Source organism: Anabrus simplex, chromosome 1, assembly GCF_040414725.1.
Source record: "Anabrus simplex isolate iqAnaSimp1 chromosome 1, ASM4041472v1, whole genome shotgun sequence".
Classification (NCBI taxonomy): domain Eukaryota; kingdom Metazoa; phylum Arthropoda; class Insecta; order Orthoptera; family Tettigoniidae; genus Anabrus; species Anabrus simplex.
In genome coordinates, this window is record NC_090265.1 from 1,702,809,317 (window position 1) to 1,702,827,839 (window position 18,523).

Consider the following 18,523-nt stretch of genomic DNA (forward strand, 5'->3'; position numbering starts at 1 on the left):
CCCGTATCGTGGATTCCGTATCGTGGATGCCGAAATACGCTCTGAGGTTCCACACATAACATTTTACGCCAGGCCAACGAGTTTCGAATTCGAAGTCACAAGATGTTTCAATTTCAGAAATGAACATATCATGGACTTTCAGACATGAAATCTACAAATTTACAACAAGAGAAAAATGGGTACGTATACTTTAAAGTTTATTTGACGAAATCCGGTCCATGCGAAATACAGCATAAGCACACGATAAAAATACGGCATGCGGCAAAACGAAAATGTACTGAATTTACTAGATCTTTAGGCAGTGATAGGTCAAAATGTAAACAAATATGGTTATTATTAAGTGTTGTCCAGCCCACTCATTCGTAATGTAACGAGAGTACATTTTGCTCCGTCACATAATGCATATGCAAGCCTTTTACTTTAGGGATAGCGTGTTGGCCTCTTACCTGAAGACTGGGGGATCGATTGCAGGGGTTCTGATGGGCAGTACCCATAGTGTTTATGCAACATTCATAGCATAACCGTTGTGCAAGCTAGAGTATACTCATCTAACATATTTATCCAGCTAATCGATACTTTATTTGCCTTTGTCAATTATATAAAGTCATTAATAAGATATGTTTCGACTGTTTTGCAGTCATCTTCAGCTATATTTGCATACGCTTAGGTGTAAATAAGGTAAAATAAGTTATCGTATTAGTCTTGATAATTTCTCATGGAAAACTTACAAAATGTTGTAAATTGGGGGAGGATAGTGGGGATGAGGGGGGAGGAGGTTCGAAGGAGGGGTAGGAATGCTTAAAAATTAATTAATAATTTGTCATCCTTTTCTTCCAATAAGAAAATGAAAACGTCTTTAAGTGTCCTTTTTAGCTTTTTTTCGGAAGCCTATTAGAAAAACTCTGATTAACTTTTCGCCAACTAACTACTTAAGATGTTATTGAAGTATAATTAAAACATATTATTAACTAAAATATTAATACAAACAAATGTCAGTCGAGGAGTTATAATCTTATTTTTAAGTCCCATTCATATTTTTACTTGAAAGCTTGTGGAAAAAGCTGATTAACTTGCTTTCCTTATTGCCAAAGGTAGATTCTTAGAATACCCTTGCATCTCAATGTTGGGATGTGTTTATGTCCATAGACCATATAATTGGGCAGCTTGTAACATGATTCCTGTCTGGATTCACGCCTTTACTTCTCGCTATCTTGGGTGTGAGTCTGTGTCCTCCGTCCTCGATCTGGTATAGTAACGATGTGTTGTAGCCTACTCAGTAGGCAAGCTAATACGAGAAAGTAGATTGTGTATATGTTACCTTACTTACCCCTATGATTATGTAAATATAGCTGATGATGATGATGATTACTGCAAAGCAGTAGAAACAAGTACTAACAAAGATTTTATAAAATTTCCAAAGGTAAATAAAGTATCAGTTAGGTGGATAAATATTTCTTTGATTGTTAGAGTGTCATATCGATACGGACATGAAGTCGATATTTTGTAATAGAGTATACTTGTTATTTCCTTCAGTAAGTTTGCATTCGAAGCTATTACAGCCTAAAAATTCGGGTTATAGGCGTTGTGGGCATTCTCTGAACTTTAAACAGCACTGAATGTCTCCAGAAACCTGTTTTGCAGCGACAATGGATGCTATAACCCACATTGCGAGGAAGTCACTTGCCCTACTGCAACAACAGTTTGGAGATTGTTGAATTACCCATTCCAAGGATTTCATGCCTCCAGATCACTTGATGTGAGGCATGCTGAAAGGATCTGTTTTCCGGTCAGATGACCCACCTAGGAATGTTTCCGAATTACGGGAAGGAATAGTAAATTATTATGTACTCTTCATCAATATGTTCGGAAATCAACACTGTGTGGGACGTGATTGTGCACATTTCGAGCACATGCTGTCTCGATGCAGTTAGATAATTGTTGCCGCTGTCACCTTTCATGTCATAGTGATATACCTTGATACTTAGAATATGTTTGCAATATTCGTACCGTTTCCTCTGCCACATAATGTATATGCCAGCCTTGTGCTTTATCGATAGCGGGTTTGCCTCTTACCTGAAAGAGCGGGGATAGATTTTATCTCAGTCCCGAGATTGTTCTGGACTTAGGCTTGACTGGGGTCCACTCAGCCTAGCGATACTGACTGAGGAGTTGTCTGATATGAGTGAGAGTGGACCTGGTCAAGAAAGGCACACACTAAGGCTGAGGAGAATCGTTTAACCTATCATGTGTAGCTCAAAACCCTGCTGGTTGGGCAACAGTCGTCTTGGCAAAGTAGAACCACTCGCTCAGAGACAGTGCGAAAACTGTGAAAATATCCCAAACTTCATCGGTGATAAAATTATAACAGTTTTAAGAAGAAATGGAACGAGGCAGTCGTTTCATCTTGATATGTATCATAGGAGAAAGAGGTAGAAGGAGGTAATCACCTCAATAAAGTGAAGCTGGGAGCGAGGGGGGGGGGAGGGGTGGAAGGAGTAGCAGTGAAACACTCGCTAGACTTCACAAACCTAACCACCAAGCAGACAAACTTGTAGTTTTACATCTAGATATTGTCATCATAATCAAGCAACCAAGAACTTTACACGGAATCCACCTGTATGTGTCGGGTTTCGAACAGTGGTCGCTTTGTTGAGACATCAGTTACTACTGTGCTCGTTTATCACGTCCCCTACTCTTCTGTTCGGAAGAGTGCAAGAATTCTCAAAGGGAATTGGGACAGGAAAGATAAAGCCGAAGAGCCTCTCAAAAGTAAGGGTTATGGCTATTCGATTTCTAATTAATTTTATAAGTTTTAATAAAATTAATAATAATAATAATAATAATAATAATAATAATAATAATAATAATAATAATAATAATAATAATGTTATTTCCTTTACGTCCAACTAACTACTTTTTAAGGTTTCGGAGATACCGAGGTGCCGGAATTTACTCCCTCAGGAGTTCATTTACGTGCCATTAAATCTACCGACACGGGGCTGTCGTATTTGAGCGCATTCAAATACCACCGAACTGAGCCAGGATCGAACCTGCCAAGTTGGGGATAGAAGGCCAGCGCCTTAACCGTCTGAGCCACTCAGCCCAGCTTTATCAGTTTTACTGGTCGATTTACTACTACTACTACTACTACTACTACTTAAAGACGGCGATTCAACTTCAACAAAATGCTCAAAATATAAACAGATACGAGCTTATATAAGTGAAATATGGTGTTACAGATGAATGCTGAAGGTGAGATGGATAGATCGAATCACAAATGAAGAGATACTGAATCGAATTGGTGAGAGGAGATCGATTTGGCTAAATTTGATAAGAAGAAGAGATATAATGATAGGACACATCTTAAGACATGCAGGACTTGTGCAGTTGGTTTTTGAAGGAAGTGTAGGTGGTAAGAACGGTAGGGGTAGAGCAAGGTATGAATATGACAAGCAGATTAGAGCAGACGTAGCATGTAGTAGTTACGTAGAAATGAAAATGTTAGCACAGGAGAGGGTGGCATGGAAAGCTGCATCCAACCAGTCTATGGACTGATGACTCAAACAACAACAACAACAACAACAACAACAACAACAAAACTGAAATGAGCAAAACAATATGACAATATAAATGGCCGAAATATGCATTTATATGCAAGATAAAATATCCTTAAACAGGATCATGGACCTAACATTCACACTTATTTTTTTCAGATTTCGGGTGAAATGACCTCAGGAAAAAAATATGACTTTTCCTTAACATCCAAATCTTACTGATAAATCTAGCGATACGAGAAGGACGTTTTATACATCAGTGGCACTATAGTCCTTAAGGCCATATCCTACCAAGCGACCGCTCCTCAGCTCGAAGACCCGCAGATTCCGAATCCTCTTGGCCTTTATGCCCGGCTGTCCAGACCGGGGTCGCAACCTCTCCAAAAATTACCTCCACAATCGTTACCATATAGGCTTAGTGAATCTCTAACCAGCCCTGAAGTCTAAGTAATATAATCCTTGACCTAGTTCACTGCCCGTGGCGTATAGTGGCACCTTCAAATATTACCACACTGAGCCAGATTAAAACCTACAAGGTTAAGCTCATTCAGCCAATCAGTCGGAGTAAAAAGATCAATGAAACAAAAAACAAAAACAAATAATAATAATAATAATAATAATAATAATAATAATAATAATAACCATAATAATAAACATAATAAAAAAACTTTGAACGCACGAGGTCAATCAATCAATCAATCAATCAATCAATCAATCAATCAATCAATCAATCAATCAATCAATCAATCAATCAATCAATCAATCAATCACTACTGATCTGCATTTAGGGCAGTCAGCCAGGAGGCAGATTCCCTATCTGTTATTTTCCTAGCTTTTCCTAATGATTGCAAAGAAATTTGAAACGTTTTGAACATCTCCCTTGGAAAGTAATTCCAATCCCTAACTCCCCTTTCTATAAACGAATATTTGCCCCAGTTTGTCCTCTTGAATTCGATCTCTATCTTCATATTGTGTACTTTTCTACTTCTGAAGACACAACTCAAACTTATTCGTCTACTGATGTCATTCCACACCATCTCTCCACTGACAGCTCGGAACATACCACTTAGTCGAGCAGCTCGTCTCCGTCCTCCCAAGTCTTCCCAGCCCAAACTTGGCACCATTTTTGTAACGCTACTCTTTTGTCAGAAATCACTCAGGACAAATCGAGCTGCTTTTCTTTGGATTTTTTTCCAGTTCTGGAATCAACTAATCCTGGTGAGGGTCCCATACATTGGAATCATACTCTATTTGGATTCTTACCAGATACTTATATGCCCTCTGCTTTACATCCTTACTACAACCACTGCACACCCCCATAACCTTTACCCTTTATTTACAATTCCATTTATGTGATTACCCCAATGAAGACCTTTCCTTATATTAACACCTAGGTACTTACAATGATTCCCATAAGGAACTTTCACCCCATTAACGCAGTAATTAGTACTGAAAGGACTTTTTCTATTTTTGAAACTCACAACCTGACTTTTAACCCCGTTTATCATCATAACATTGCCTACTGGCCATCTCACAACATTACCGAGGTCATTGTGCAGTTTCTCCCAATTTTGTAACTTATTTATTACTCTATACAGGATAACATCATATACAAAAAGCCTTATTTCTGACTCCAAATTTGTACTCATATCATCATTTATATATATAAGGAAACATATGGGTCCAATAATACTGCCTTGATGAATTCCATTCTTAATTATTACAGGATCAGATAAAGCTCCGCCTACTCTAATTTCATGAGATCTATTTTTTAGAAATATATCCACCCATTCAGTCACTCTTTTATCTAGTCGTATTACACTCATTTTTGCCAAGAGTCACCCATGATTCACCCCTTCAAATGCCTTAGACAGGCCAATCGCGATACAATCCATTTGACCTCCTGAATCCAAGATATCTGCTATAATTTTCTGGAATCCTACAAGATGAGCTTAAGTGGAATAACTTTTCCTAAACCCGAACTGTCCTCTATCGACCCAATTATTAATTTCGCAAACATGTCTAATATAAGCAGCAATAATGCTTTTCCAAAGCTTACATGCAATGCATGTCAACCTAACTGGCCTGTAATTTTCAGGTTTATGTCAATCACCCTTTCCTAGTCCTAGGCCACCATAGATCACTGTTAATGTTGTTTGATTTACGTCACACTAACTACGTTTACGGTCTTCGGAGACGCCTAGGTGCCGGAATTTAATCCCGCAGGGGTTATTTAACGTGCCTGTAAATCTACCGACACGAGGCTGTCGTATTTGAGCACCTTCATATACCACCGGACTGAGGCAGGATCGAACCTGCCAAGTTGGGGTTAGAAGGCCAGCGCCTTATGTCTGAACCACTCAGGCCGGCCACCATAGATCAACTGGTAAGAACATCCGACTCAAAATCGGAAGATCGCGTGTTTGGATCCCACTGGTATTCGGTTAGCCATTTTTACTGTCTACTTAAAAATGGGAAACTACGGAAAACTATATTCAGCGCGGCCACTATCTCCCGACTGCAAGCTCCCTTTTCGAAGTGATATTACTTTGTCCCTGAGGCATTCTACTTACACCGAGAAACTATATAACTAACGTAATGAAGTCTCGGCAGATGCTGAAAGAGATCAGAAATGTCTGGCTTTTAGTGGCATAAATTTCGTTCAGACTGGTTCAGAATTTTAGTGGCGACATAGCGCAACCTAACTGCTCTTAAACTCTATTTTATCTCAGTTCGTATGTACTGGCTAGAGCTAGATACTTCGAATGGAGATTTTCTGGTCATAGCCATTCTATGATCCTCATCTCTGCACGTACACATTCAGTTTGTTCTCATTATTGCTGTCGCTAGAAGTCGGTACTTGACCTGGAATGGATCTAGATAACGATGTTCGCGACTTTTATTGCTCTTGGCGTTTATGCAGTTAGAAGAAACACCAAAGTTAAAGTTTTCTTAATTAAAAATAAAGAAGATAATAGGGATCTATTAAAGATGTCAGTCCTCATAACTTACGACCAACTTAAGCACAACGAAACAATTCAGTGCTGGAGAGAACAATAACTTACACGTTTTAACTTTTTATCAGAATGAAAAATATATATTCTGTTAGTCTGTCAGTTGAAAAGTCGTGTTCTAAATAAACAGTTGATAGACCTCACAAAGGAACCGTTCGAAACGAGGAGTGGTGTAGAAAACTTTACTATGCTGAACGCTGTATTTCGGAAGGTAAATGAAATAAGTCGTACCTCGTGTTACTTGAAGGAGAATGATAATATGTTCATTGTCAAAGATATAGTTCTTCACCCCGCCTCATTATTTTATATAATAAAATATATAATATTTTGACATAATATTAATTCGTTTCAAGTGCATCAACAGTCACTGAGTTTAGTTGAAATTTAAAACACAATGGCGTGTTTCTCAGAAGTCAGTAGAGATAGCTGTTGTTGCTAACTGTGATGAATGAGTTGGTCCAGTCTGGTATAAAATGATGCGCCCCCTTCCCCCTCAATCAATTGGGCGACTCTTTTTTATGGGTTCTGACCATTTACACGAATGGAATGTAAGCTCACCTGACAAAAAGTGAGTCACCCTGATGCCCACGCACAGATGGATCGTTAAGCATGTACAGATGGCGCAGCATACGCGTCCCATGCTCACGTGAGCATAAGGCAGTAGCGATCAGTGAGACATTCGTATTTCAAGCGGACAGCGTATATGAACATGGGGAGACATAAAAATGTGACAGAGTGGCAAAAAGGGGCAATCCTGTTTGGCCGTGCTCATGGCCGTACGGTGCTTGAAGTTGCTGGATTTGTTAATGTTTCGCAGAGGACTTTCCGACGGGTCTACAAGCAGTAGAGTACCACACGACGTCAGAATTGTGGTCGGAAAAGGATCCTGACTATGAGGGACTGGAGAAGCGTTTCACGATTTGTGAATCAAAATCGCCTCCAAACCCGATAGGAATTGCTGTACTCAGTGAATGAAGGTCCGTCCCAACCTGTTAGAGAGAGAAGTTGCGACAAGAACTGCATACAAAGAACATTTGGAGTCGGTCAGCTCGCAAGACGCCGATACTCACACAGACACATAAATCTGTACGATTTCAATGGGATATAAATCATCGAAAGTGGATAGTAGCTGACTGGCGATATTTTCCTGTATTCCAACGACGCACGTCGTCGAGTGCACCTAAAGCCAAATGGAGCATTTCATCCTGGATGTCTGCAAGTTCAGGTCCAAGCCGGTTGTGGGTCTGTGATGTTTTTGGGGTATTTTTCTTATCATGGGTTGGGCCCACTCAGTGAGATGACCAATAACATGAACCAGAGTGTTTATTTAAACATTCTGGATGATCAGTTGTTGCCGCTCAGTCAACATTCCCGATTATTCAAGATGACAACAGCAAAGTTCATCTTGCTGGACGCGTATGTGACTGGCTTTATGAACACTCCCCCACCCTATTACATCTCGATTGGCTTGCTAAATGGACTGACTTGAACCCCATTGAAAATCTGTGGGACATGTTGGAACAGCGGGTAAAACTCTGACATCAGCATCCCCGCAATTTGGTGGAATTGCGCGATCAAGTCTTCAGCGAGTGGTTTAACCTGGATGCGGCGTACATGCACAAGAGTGAAGACCATAGGAGGAGTTGCACTGTATTAAATTATGCTTGTAATGATTTCTCCAGGGGTGGCTATTTTTTTGTCCGGTGAGCTTAATTTTAAGCCAGGTCCGTCTTGATCAACGCTTCGTTACTAAGGAGCATCTCATCAACAGTTAGTGGCACAACTGTCAAACATGCGAACTGCTAACTGCAACAAAAGAACATCGACCGAGCGAGTTGGCCGTGCGATTAGGGCTGCACAATTGTGAGCTTGCATTCGGGAGATAGTGGGTTCGAATCTGACCTTTGGCAGCCCTAAAGATGGTTTTTTTGTAGTTTCCCATTTCCACACAAGGTAAATGCTGGGGCTGTACTTTAAGTAAGGCCACGGCTGCTACCATCCCAAGCTTTGCCCTTACCAGGCTTTGGACGTCGAACACATTCGATGCGTTAGTGCAACGTTAAAACAACTAACAAAAGAAAGAGAACATCGAGCTGCGACACTCTGAAGTGGTCTCCGCTGCGGGGTCTAGGTACTAGAGCTTTAACGAACTGAGTTCCTGAAGAGGATTCATCACATCTGATAGAGGATGTAAAATTATGCCTGAACACGAAATGTTCGCTGCTGAACGCAAGAAGAGATCAATAATTAAGATCTTTCAGAAGTGTTGGAGGAGCGACTGTTCAGTCGGATAAATATTTTATTAACTGCAATTAGAACGCATTTAATAACAAATTTCAACGTACAACGAACTATCGTTTTATGAAACGCATTATTATTATTATTATTATTATTATTATTATTATTATTATTATTATTATTATTATTATTATTATTACAATTATTATTTTTATTATTATTACTACTACTATTAAAGATGTATTTCAAAAGATGCTCCTAGTACGGACATAACCTCTGTCTTGTCTCTTCTTTTTACCGCTAGGAAGTAGATATTTTACATGTCTCAAATCATCTTTTATGTGTTATGTATCTAGCCCACATTGGACTCAAACTTGCATAAGTTTGTACATAATAATGATAATAATGCTATTGGCTTTACGTCTCACTAAATACTTGTGCGGTTTTCAGAGACGCCGAGGTGCAGGAATATAGTCCACCAGGAGTTCTTTTACATGCTAGTAAATTTACTCTCACGAGGCTGACTTATTTGAGCACCTTTGCAAATTGTTTGAGACTGAAGTAAGTCTAATGAAACTTTTTTCATTTTTCATCTTCCCCACTTCCCTGTTCCTCCATCAATTAGCGTGTCCAAGACCGTAGCCAGAGAAAACTGTTCTCACCAGACTCTTTTCTTCTAATCAATTTGGCACTGTTTCTCCTTTAAATATCCCATACGTGCAATTTCTTTGGCTTGGTCTTTATTTTTTTCATTACCCCTGTATTACATATGAAACTTTATCTCGCAGGATGAGAAAGTATAACTATTTTTGGACTTGCACCACTAATTGGAACAAATTACGACTTTCACCCTTAACCACCCAGCTGTACCATGCTCGACATGTGAGCGTCCTTGGGCGCATGCTCAAAATGTTTCTCTAACACAGTAAATATGCACTTTGCAATCAAGAACTGAGGAAATGTGCACAGATATTTAAATTGGAAAGTAGTTGATTCCATGTCACTTCTTGATAAGCCACACTTCATCCTGTGTTTTGGTTTATATCGGATAATGCATTTGTTCAAACAATTGTTAGGGTTAGGAGGGAAACGCATAGCCTATAAACTTCCCTCTAGAAAAGTGAATTTCGTGAGCTCTGGAAGCAACACTTTCAAACAGCGTATTCACTTGTATGGGTCACGGACACACACCTTTCCAACTTGCTCTGCTATTCTTAAATTAAGTGCTTCCCAAACAGCACTTCAAAATTATCAAGAAATGACGATGACTGCAGAAAAATGGAGAAGAACGCTTGAAGTGACAAGATGCAGACTTTAGCAGAACATAATGTGATGTCGTTTGGCCTCCGTAGAGCCTTTGTGCAGATCTTTCTATTCACCACCCTTGGGTTACTTGCTGCTCTTGTATGGGATAGTGTTGATACTGAGGTAGTGAGAGGGTGAAACGCGATGCCGGCACATAGCCCACTTCCTTTTCTTCTACTGCTTTTCCACACCTGTGTTGTAGCGGGTGCGACTCTATTTCACATGCGGATCTAACACCGGTTTATGGCCAGGTGACCTTCCCGACGCCAAACCTATGTGGAGGGATATAATCGTTACTGCCTGGTTTTGTAGTGGCCATTAGTGTGGTGCGTTGTCTGAATAGGAAGAGAAGAGTGTTGGGATAAACACAAACACTGAGTCCGCAAGCCAGAAGAATTAATCAGACGCAATTAAAATGCCTGACACGGCCAGTATTCGGGGCCCGGGGTCGTCTGCATCAATGGCCTCAAGCCAAGGAGTCAGACAAAATGAAATATGAGAGCGAGGCAGCAAAATGAAAGCAGTAAAGTAGTTATAGCCCGTACCAGAAGATCCAGTACACTGGAATTCATCATACGAGGGTTGTTCAAATGAAGAGGTACGAAACGTCTTAAGAACCAAAACGGTTGAAATGTTAATACGCCGCTTTGGGATAACATAGTGCGACATCTATGGAAGCGAATGTAGTGCCCGGCGTGGTGGTACGCATTTAGCGGGGGCTCTCGCATGACGCAAGGTGCTCACCGCTTTCTCGACGTACGACACTCATGGAATTCCTGGAGCATGGAAAACACATTAACAGTAGCGTGTAGTGTGAAACACTCCGTAGCCTACGCAAGTACATCAAGAGCAAACGGCCTGGGCTGCTCACCGAGAGAGTGACTATGCTCCAAGATAACGCTCGTCCGCACGTCTCCAACGTCACACAAAGTGTACTGGCCAACTTCAAGAGGGATCAGCTTGAGCATCCGCCCTACAGCCCGGACATGTCACCCTCCGACTTCCATCTGTTTCGTCCGCTAAAAATAATCTCAATGGGAAGTGCTTCCACTCGGACAACGAACTGGAGAACACCGTGAAGGACTGGCTCCTGTCACAGCCACAGGAATTCTGGAAGCAGGGAATCCTTCTGCTCGTGAGACAGTGGGATAGCTGTGCTCAGGCCTACGCTGATTACTTTTGAATGAAGACGCCGATTATACGCACAGTGTCGTTTTGTACGTTTTCATCTGAATACCCCTCACAGACGCACAGATCGCCTATAAGATGTCACCTCGAAAGACCTGTACCAGGCCTCTTCGGAGACCACACACCATTATTATAACACTGAATTTTACCAAAAATGGATACGGGAGAGGTATTTGCTGGCCTGTAGGTTGTGTATATATCGTATGTACTTTTGGATCACTTTGTCACCGTTTTACGTATTTATAAAATACGTATCATCAGAATAATGTGACCATCTTCAAATACGGATGAAACCTGTTAATGTTCACCTCCTGAACTTACTTTAGACTGTCTAACCTGGAGAAAATAAAACAACTACGATCATACGTTGGTAAATACAGGGGTAACCTTGTGAAATCGGGCGAACACAATGTGACTGTGGAGAAGAACAGACAATGAGTCATCCATGGCAATTCCCACTCTGTCCTGAGTCATGCAGTGATGGAGAGTTAATTATAGCTGAAGGAATTGCAGTTTCTGTTGCGTGATTCTGGGTGAATATTATTTAATTTTCTCCGATTAAAGAAGGAAATACTTACCGGTAATTGTAATATTCCATTATTTTGTTAACGATGATGCTTTCACTGCCCGTACTTGTAGACATGATATGAGCTTTTGGGTTTATGCTGTGTGGAGAAAACAACGTGAAACTCTTTGCGCTTCGCAGAGAACTTTGCTCCACGTCTTCAGAAGAAAATCTCGACTGTTCACGAGGACGTTGTCTACAGTAATGAGTGTTTGATTGTTTTACCGCTGGAGCTGTAGTGGTACGCTCGTTCGTCACCAGGTGGCTCGCTGTATGCTGAGGACATCCTCTCTGTTTCTCCTCCGCACACACGGTGTGGTAATCATCTTAAGGGGCTCCGGTAGGATGTATCTTTCCCAAACATATTTTACAAAGTCCATTGCACCTTTTCCCTACAACTAATTAAGGCACATGTCTGAAAAAAATAAGGTGAACGTATGATGGTTTCCTAATACTTTAACACAGGGGATTTCCAAAAGTACCGTTTCGTTTGGCAGAATTTTTTGAAATACTCCAATTTTCTGTACTTTTGGAGGTACTGTACAGTCAATAATTCGCACACTATGAGGTAAAATGCAATATCTCTGTGTTGAAATACTCACAGAAACATACTTTCAAGCCTGTGAAAGTTTCAGGAAGTTGATGCAGGTAGATTCTGAGAAAAGGTACACTATCTTACAAAAGTAAACTTAGAGGAAACTGCTGTCAAAGTTTCAGTGCATTCTAGAACCATAATGTGGGCCATCTGGATCATCCTGATAGGTTTTTTCGAGCTTTCTCTTCAGTTTTCTTTTCATCTCTCGTGCTTCATTTTCCACTTCCCTCAATGCTTTCTCGTTTTCTTTGTCAAGCTTGTACATGGCTCGTACGGTGTGATACCCAACACCGATACTAAGTTTCTTCAATGCCTCACAATTTGACAAGTTTCTAATATTGAAAGTCATTACAGCATCGTAAACACAGAAATGAATAGCATTAATTGCTACAAAAATTGTTTTTGGATTTCTTGACCAAATAACGCTGTTGGTTTTGGGTACGACCATGTAAACACTTTTTACAGTAACTGTATATCAGATAGGTCTTTGAAAAAAGGCTTAAAGTTCCTCTATGACAGCGTATTGTAAACCATTCTTGTGTACAAATATTTTCGCTGCTGCTGTGCTTTGTTGTGATTGCATCATGTATCAGTTCTTTTGGGGCAGAGTCCGTGGTTGGATGCAGAATCAGTTGACGCTACACTGAGAAGACTGCCAAGCCCACACTGCTTCCTCTTAAATCGTTTATTTAAAGCATTTCTAGGTTAGAAAAACGTATGTATTATACAACAAATAAAAGAAGACATTTCGAATATCAATAATCAGCAAAAAAAAAAAAAAAATTCATAATTTTCCACATACCGGATCCCCTTAATAAGAACTCAATGTTGTCATCAGCTCCCGCTTGGAGCGCTGTGTGTGCATACAACGAGCGACCTGATGACGAACGAGCCTACCACTACAGGTCCAGTGGTAAAACAATCTTAAATTCAAACACTCATTACTGTAGAAAACTTATTCGTGTACGGTCGAAATTTTCTTCTGAAGACGCGAAGCAAAGTTCTCTAAGAAACGTAGATCGTTTCACCTTGTTTTCTTCACACAGTATAAGCCCAAAAGCCCAAATCATGTTTATTCCATTATCTTACAGCATAATAATAATAATAATAATAATAATAATAATAATAATAATAATAATAATAATAATAATAATAATAATAATAATCGTATGACCTCAGCTACCGTGTGCAGACATTTCGATTTGACGCCATCTGGCTGTCTGTTCGTCAACTTCGACGTTCCGTTTTATTCTCGGCCCACTAGATGGCAGGTAGAGTAAACCGAATCTCTCTTGGGCGTCTATGGCTGAGATTTAATGAATTTTGTCGGATAAACACCAAATGTGTCACCAGAGATCTTTTACATGCCGACATCGTACGACATGGAGTATCGAATGGACTTTTTTCCGCCCTTCAAAACTCCGACTACCTCTTCCAGGTTTGAACCCGCTATCTTGGGATCCGAAGGCCGACACTCTACCACGGATCCACAGAGGCAGCTTCTTTTACAGAATCATATCATGCTAACAATTTGTAAATCTTCTGGCTCGAGTAGTTAAGATTAAATTATGCCAGTTGGTTTGAAATCAATGTTTACATCTATATCACAACTGACCGTAGTTTCATCATCTCATTTTCAATGGACTCTAATCTGTGTAATTGAAGGGCCTCAGTAAACACAATTGGTACGATTGGAGAGTTACTTGTGTGTTAGGTGTCCCGCCGAACATTGAAAAAATCCCGAAGCACACCAAAACGCAGCGCTTTACGATAATTCGTTTCACCATATAACAAACGCGTTAGCGAAGTTTCCCAGTGATCATACCTTCCCGTGGAAAACAGCTCCAATGGCAAAAAACGAGATTTAATTACATCAGTCAGTGGGCACAAAATAGAATACTACCTTCTCCATGAAAACTTGCGTCACCGTCTGAGTTGGCCGTGCGATTAGGGGCGCGCAGCTGTGAGCCTTCATTCGGGAGATAGTGGGTTCGTACCTCACTGTCGGCAGCTCTGAAAAGGTATTCCGTGGGCTCCCAATTTCACACCAGGAAAATGCTGGGGCTGTATTTTAATTATGACCAGGGTTGCTTCCTTCCCACTCTTAGCCCTTTCCTATCCCATCGTCGCAATAAGATCTATCTGTGATGATACGACGTAAACCAACTTGTAAAAAGTTGTGTCAATTCGAAGATCATACATTTTCTATTAGTCAATGATCTCCCGAAAAGAGTTTTAACAGTGCTATAAGAGGGAAATTTAGAAAAACCGAAAAGAAGTCTCAATGGAATATTGTGCAAGAGAAACATTTAAGAGTCTACGTCGCTAATTTCTAAGTTAACGGATACACAGAAAACTTCTCCTTAGTTTAACCCAAGATTACAACCAAATAAGCTCAAAGACAAGGTTGACAAAAAAGGCAAATCGTTGGATATTATTAAATGTAACTATTGCAGGAGCCCGATCATAGGTCTAGGAAATGAATAATCCGTTGTAAAATGGCTTGTTTAAGACGATATTCTCATATCCCATGTTTCAGAGAACCCTACAAGTAGGAATAACATGACGGGTTATTACCTATTGGTATTTATTGGCTAGTGGATCATGATTCGCAGTGTTTGCTCCACTGACCTTGCTAGATTGCAGCGAGCCTGGCGGCTGCAGTGTGTCTGATCGGAGTCCGTCTTTCCCTCAGTGCGCTGTATTGTGTCAGGAAGTGGGCCAAGCCAGCCTGGAGCCTCGTGATAGATGGCTGATCAGTTGGTGGCCTGCTCTGTTTTGATTCGTACGCTTTGAAGGCACACATTTTCACGTGACCGAAAGATTCATGAAAAGTATGAATTGATCATGATTTCTAATGGATTGAGAAAAAATATTTGCATGCCTTGACCATCTATCTTCTATATTCAGATAAATTTTAATTGAAGTAATTAGTTTAGAACTGGAAAGTATTTATTAGTGTTACAACCGACATAGCGCAGATCAAACGTTGTTCTAATATTTTTATATTATATTTGGCAGTACTGGACTCTCTCGATCTTGCTGAATCTGAATTTCTACTGTACGTCCTTGTTCCTCCTGCGCAAGCTATCAAGTACGTCTTCGTCGTGTCCCCAGCTCCTTCTCACTTCTTTTGGTGACAGGCCGTTTCGGTTTTGATATACACGACGCCTCTATTTGGATGGTGGTGGTGATTATTGTTTTAAGAGGAAGTACAACTAGGCAACCATCCTCTATATTTGGATGGTCCTTCTACCCTGCCATCTATTTCTTTCAAGCACTTTTTCAGTATTGTGTTTGATGTCTTTTATCGTATCTTTGCTTCGAATTTTTGCTGTTCTCATTCAGGAAAGATTAAAAATGTAAGGTATGACAAGTCAGTTGGAAACAATGCCTGACTCAGCTAGGAGCTCCAACGTCACCAGCTCATGCTCGCAAGCAGAGTTCCGTGGCTTTACCACTTTCACGACACCCAACAAAAGGGGGAATAATTTCAATACTTTCTTCACACATGGAAGAAGAAAACCCTCTGCATCAGTTTAGGAACGAACCCTTCACGAAGATCATTTGATCCTACAAGTACAAACCTTGGTTAATAGTTGGTAAGTATTATGGAATACGTTAAATTCTTTGCATCCAGATTCAAGACAATGTAATGAACGAACCAAGGTTCCTCAGAACTTGTCCTCAGAGAAGAACTTTCCATACCCTCATCTGTTGTAAGAAGTGTCCAAATTACGACGCTTTGTCCCTCAGGTCTTTGTAGCCAGATTTCAAAGTCAAAGCACGAGTCCTTTTGAAAGCTGATAATACGGCTGGGAGACCAGAAAATAAGACGATCTCAGCGTCTGTAGGCCACCGGCAGTTGATGAGCAGAAACAAAGTGATTTCTTTTAGCCGAATTTTACACACTCTTTGCATTTCTTATTATCACGATATGTTTCTTCTTCTTCTTCTTCTTCTTCCCTTTCTCCATAAAAGCTTCATCCCCGGGTGTTCATGATTTGAGAAACGCCCACGGCTGTCAATAAGGCTTGATATATCTCTACCTTCCGGTGATATTCTCTCGACCCTCCCTGATATTCCTTCATTAACTCTTTCCCCTTTCAAGCACTTGAGGTTTTGCTTACGCAATTGCCTCAATGATGAAGGAATTAGAAGTTTCGGTATGCCGTTGTGGAGCAAAGAGGAGGTACCATGAAAGTGACAGAAGTGAACAGGTGTGCAATGGTAATGGAATGTTCGACGAATAAGCGTACCACTACAGCCCCAACGGTAAAGCATTCTTAAATTCAACCCCTCATTGTTGTAGAAGTCTTCGTCGTGAACAGACGAGATTTTTTCCGAAGACGCGAAGCAAAGTTCTCTGCGAAACGTAAAGAGTTTCACCTCGTTTTCTTGACGGGGCATGAGCCAAAAATCCCATATCATGTCTACAAGCACGGGCCGTGAATGTATGGATATTAACAGTAGTGTATTTGTTTTGGTCTAACTGTTATTACTAACTAGCTATAAATGTTTTCATTCCCCACCCCTTCAGGCCACCTAGAGGGTAACGCCCTGTCTCTGGCCAAGAGACACGGGCGGGTTGGAGAGATGTGAGAGAAGAAGGAGGAGGGAAATGGATGTGAAGAGTTAGTATATGGGAGAGGAAGTGTGCCTAAGTATTGTACAATGCTTTATTTATTTCATCTATGAAGTTACAAAAATACAAGACTGATTTTGGAATGTTACAAAAGTATAGTTCACTGGGTTACAGGCATGTAGGAAAGCCGGAAGGGGTAGAGGGAAGAAGATGTAAAGGCTGTGGGACAAAGGAGGGGTTTGTGCGAGAGAAAAGGTAATGGGCGAGGATGTGAAATAGACAAGAGAACTTATGCAAGGAAGTGAATAAGAGGTGGAGGAGGTTTGATGGAAGTGGTATTGGGGTAAATAAACCGGGTAGAGGGTGGGAAAGGATTTGTGGACTCGGTGGATGGCAAGGAGGAGCTGGCCGGGGACGGCGACGGGGTGTTATTGGGCGGTTAGAAGGTTGGGGAGGAGAGCGAGATGGTTCAATCTGATGATGGCGGCCTTGAAGATGGATACCGTTGGCGATGAGATGTTGGGCGTCGTCCGGAGTCGATAGGTGGAGTCTTACGCGGTATGTAGGTCCTGAAGCGTTAAAAATCCGGGTTGCTCTGTGAATTGGTGTTCTACCGGGTAGTGGTCCTGAGCGATGTCGTCCGTTTATAATAGTGGGTCCACGCCGCGGACGACGCAGATGCAATTCGGCGGTAGTGGTGGCGATTATTGACGCGCTGTGTCGGTGGTAGTTTCAGCTGCTGGTGCTGGTTGTTGACTTGATGGGGCGGGAGTAGGACGGATGGAGGAAGACGTTGTCATTATAAGGGAAGGATGGGATATAACCGTAGTAGTGATGGAAGTTGTGAGGGAGTTGTGATCAGAGGAGGTTGTGGTGGGAGTAGTAGTGGTGGTGGTGCTGGTAAAAGTAGTGGGAGGAAAGGACAAAGGGTGTGGCGGAGGGGATGTATGGAGGTGGCGTGGTGGCGGAGGTTAAATCAGCTGGTGCAGGGAAATCGGTCTAATAGCCAAGTAGTTGTACCAGAAGATCGCTCGGAGTGCTTTCCACTTGTTGAAGAGTCGGCGAATATACGCTCCAGTAGTTAGAAGGTTGTCACGGGCGGCTGAAGAGTTGAGATAGAGGAGTATGTCGGTTGCTGGTACGGAGCCTTCGTAGAGCCGGGTAGCACAATAGACTCCCGGCTTGCGGAGGTCAGAGATGATGGTCTCTTCGGAGAATGATGGGTGGACGTCCAGGACAGCACAGGTGAACATGTTGGGTTGGCCGACTTCCTACTTGGCGTCAGGCCGATATGCTTTATTTGGGCGACTGGGTGCGAAGTTAAAGTTGCGTCTTCACCCGGCCGAAGAAAACATAATTTGAGATGGTGTAGAGGATTGCAGTCCACTTGTAGAGGATGTAGGCCTACATTGAATGTGAAGTGTCGTGTGTCTGTGTGTATGTTGAACTGTTATTCATTATCTTGTTGTTGATAAGGCC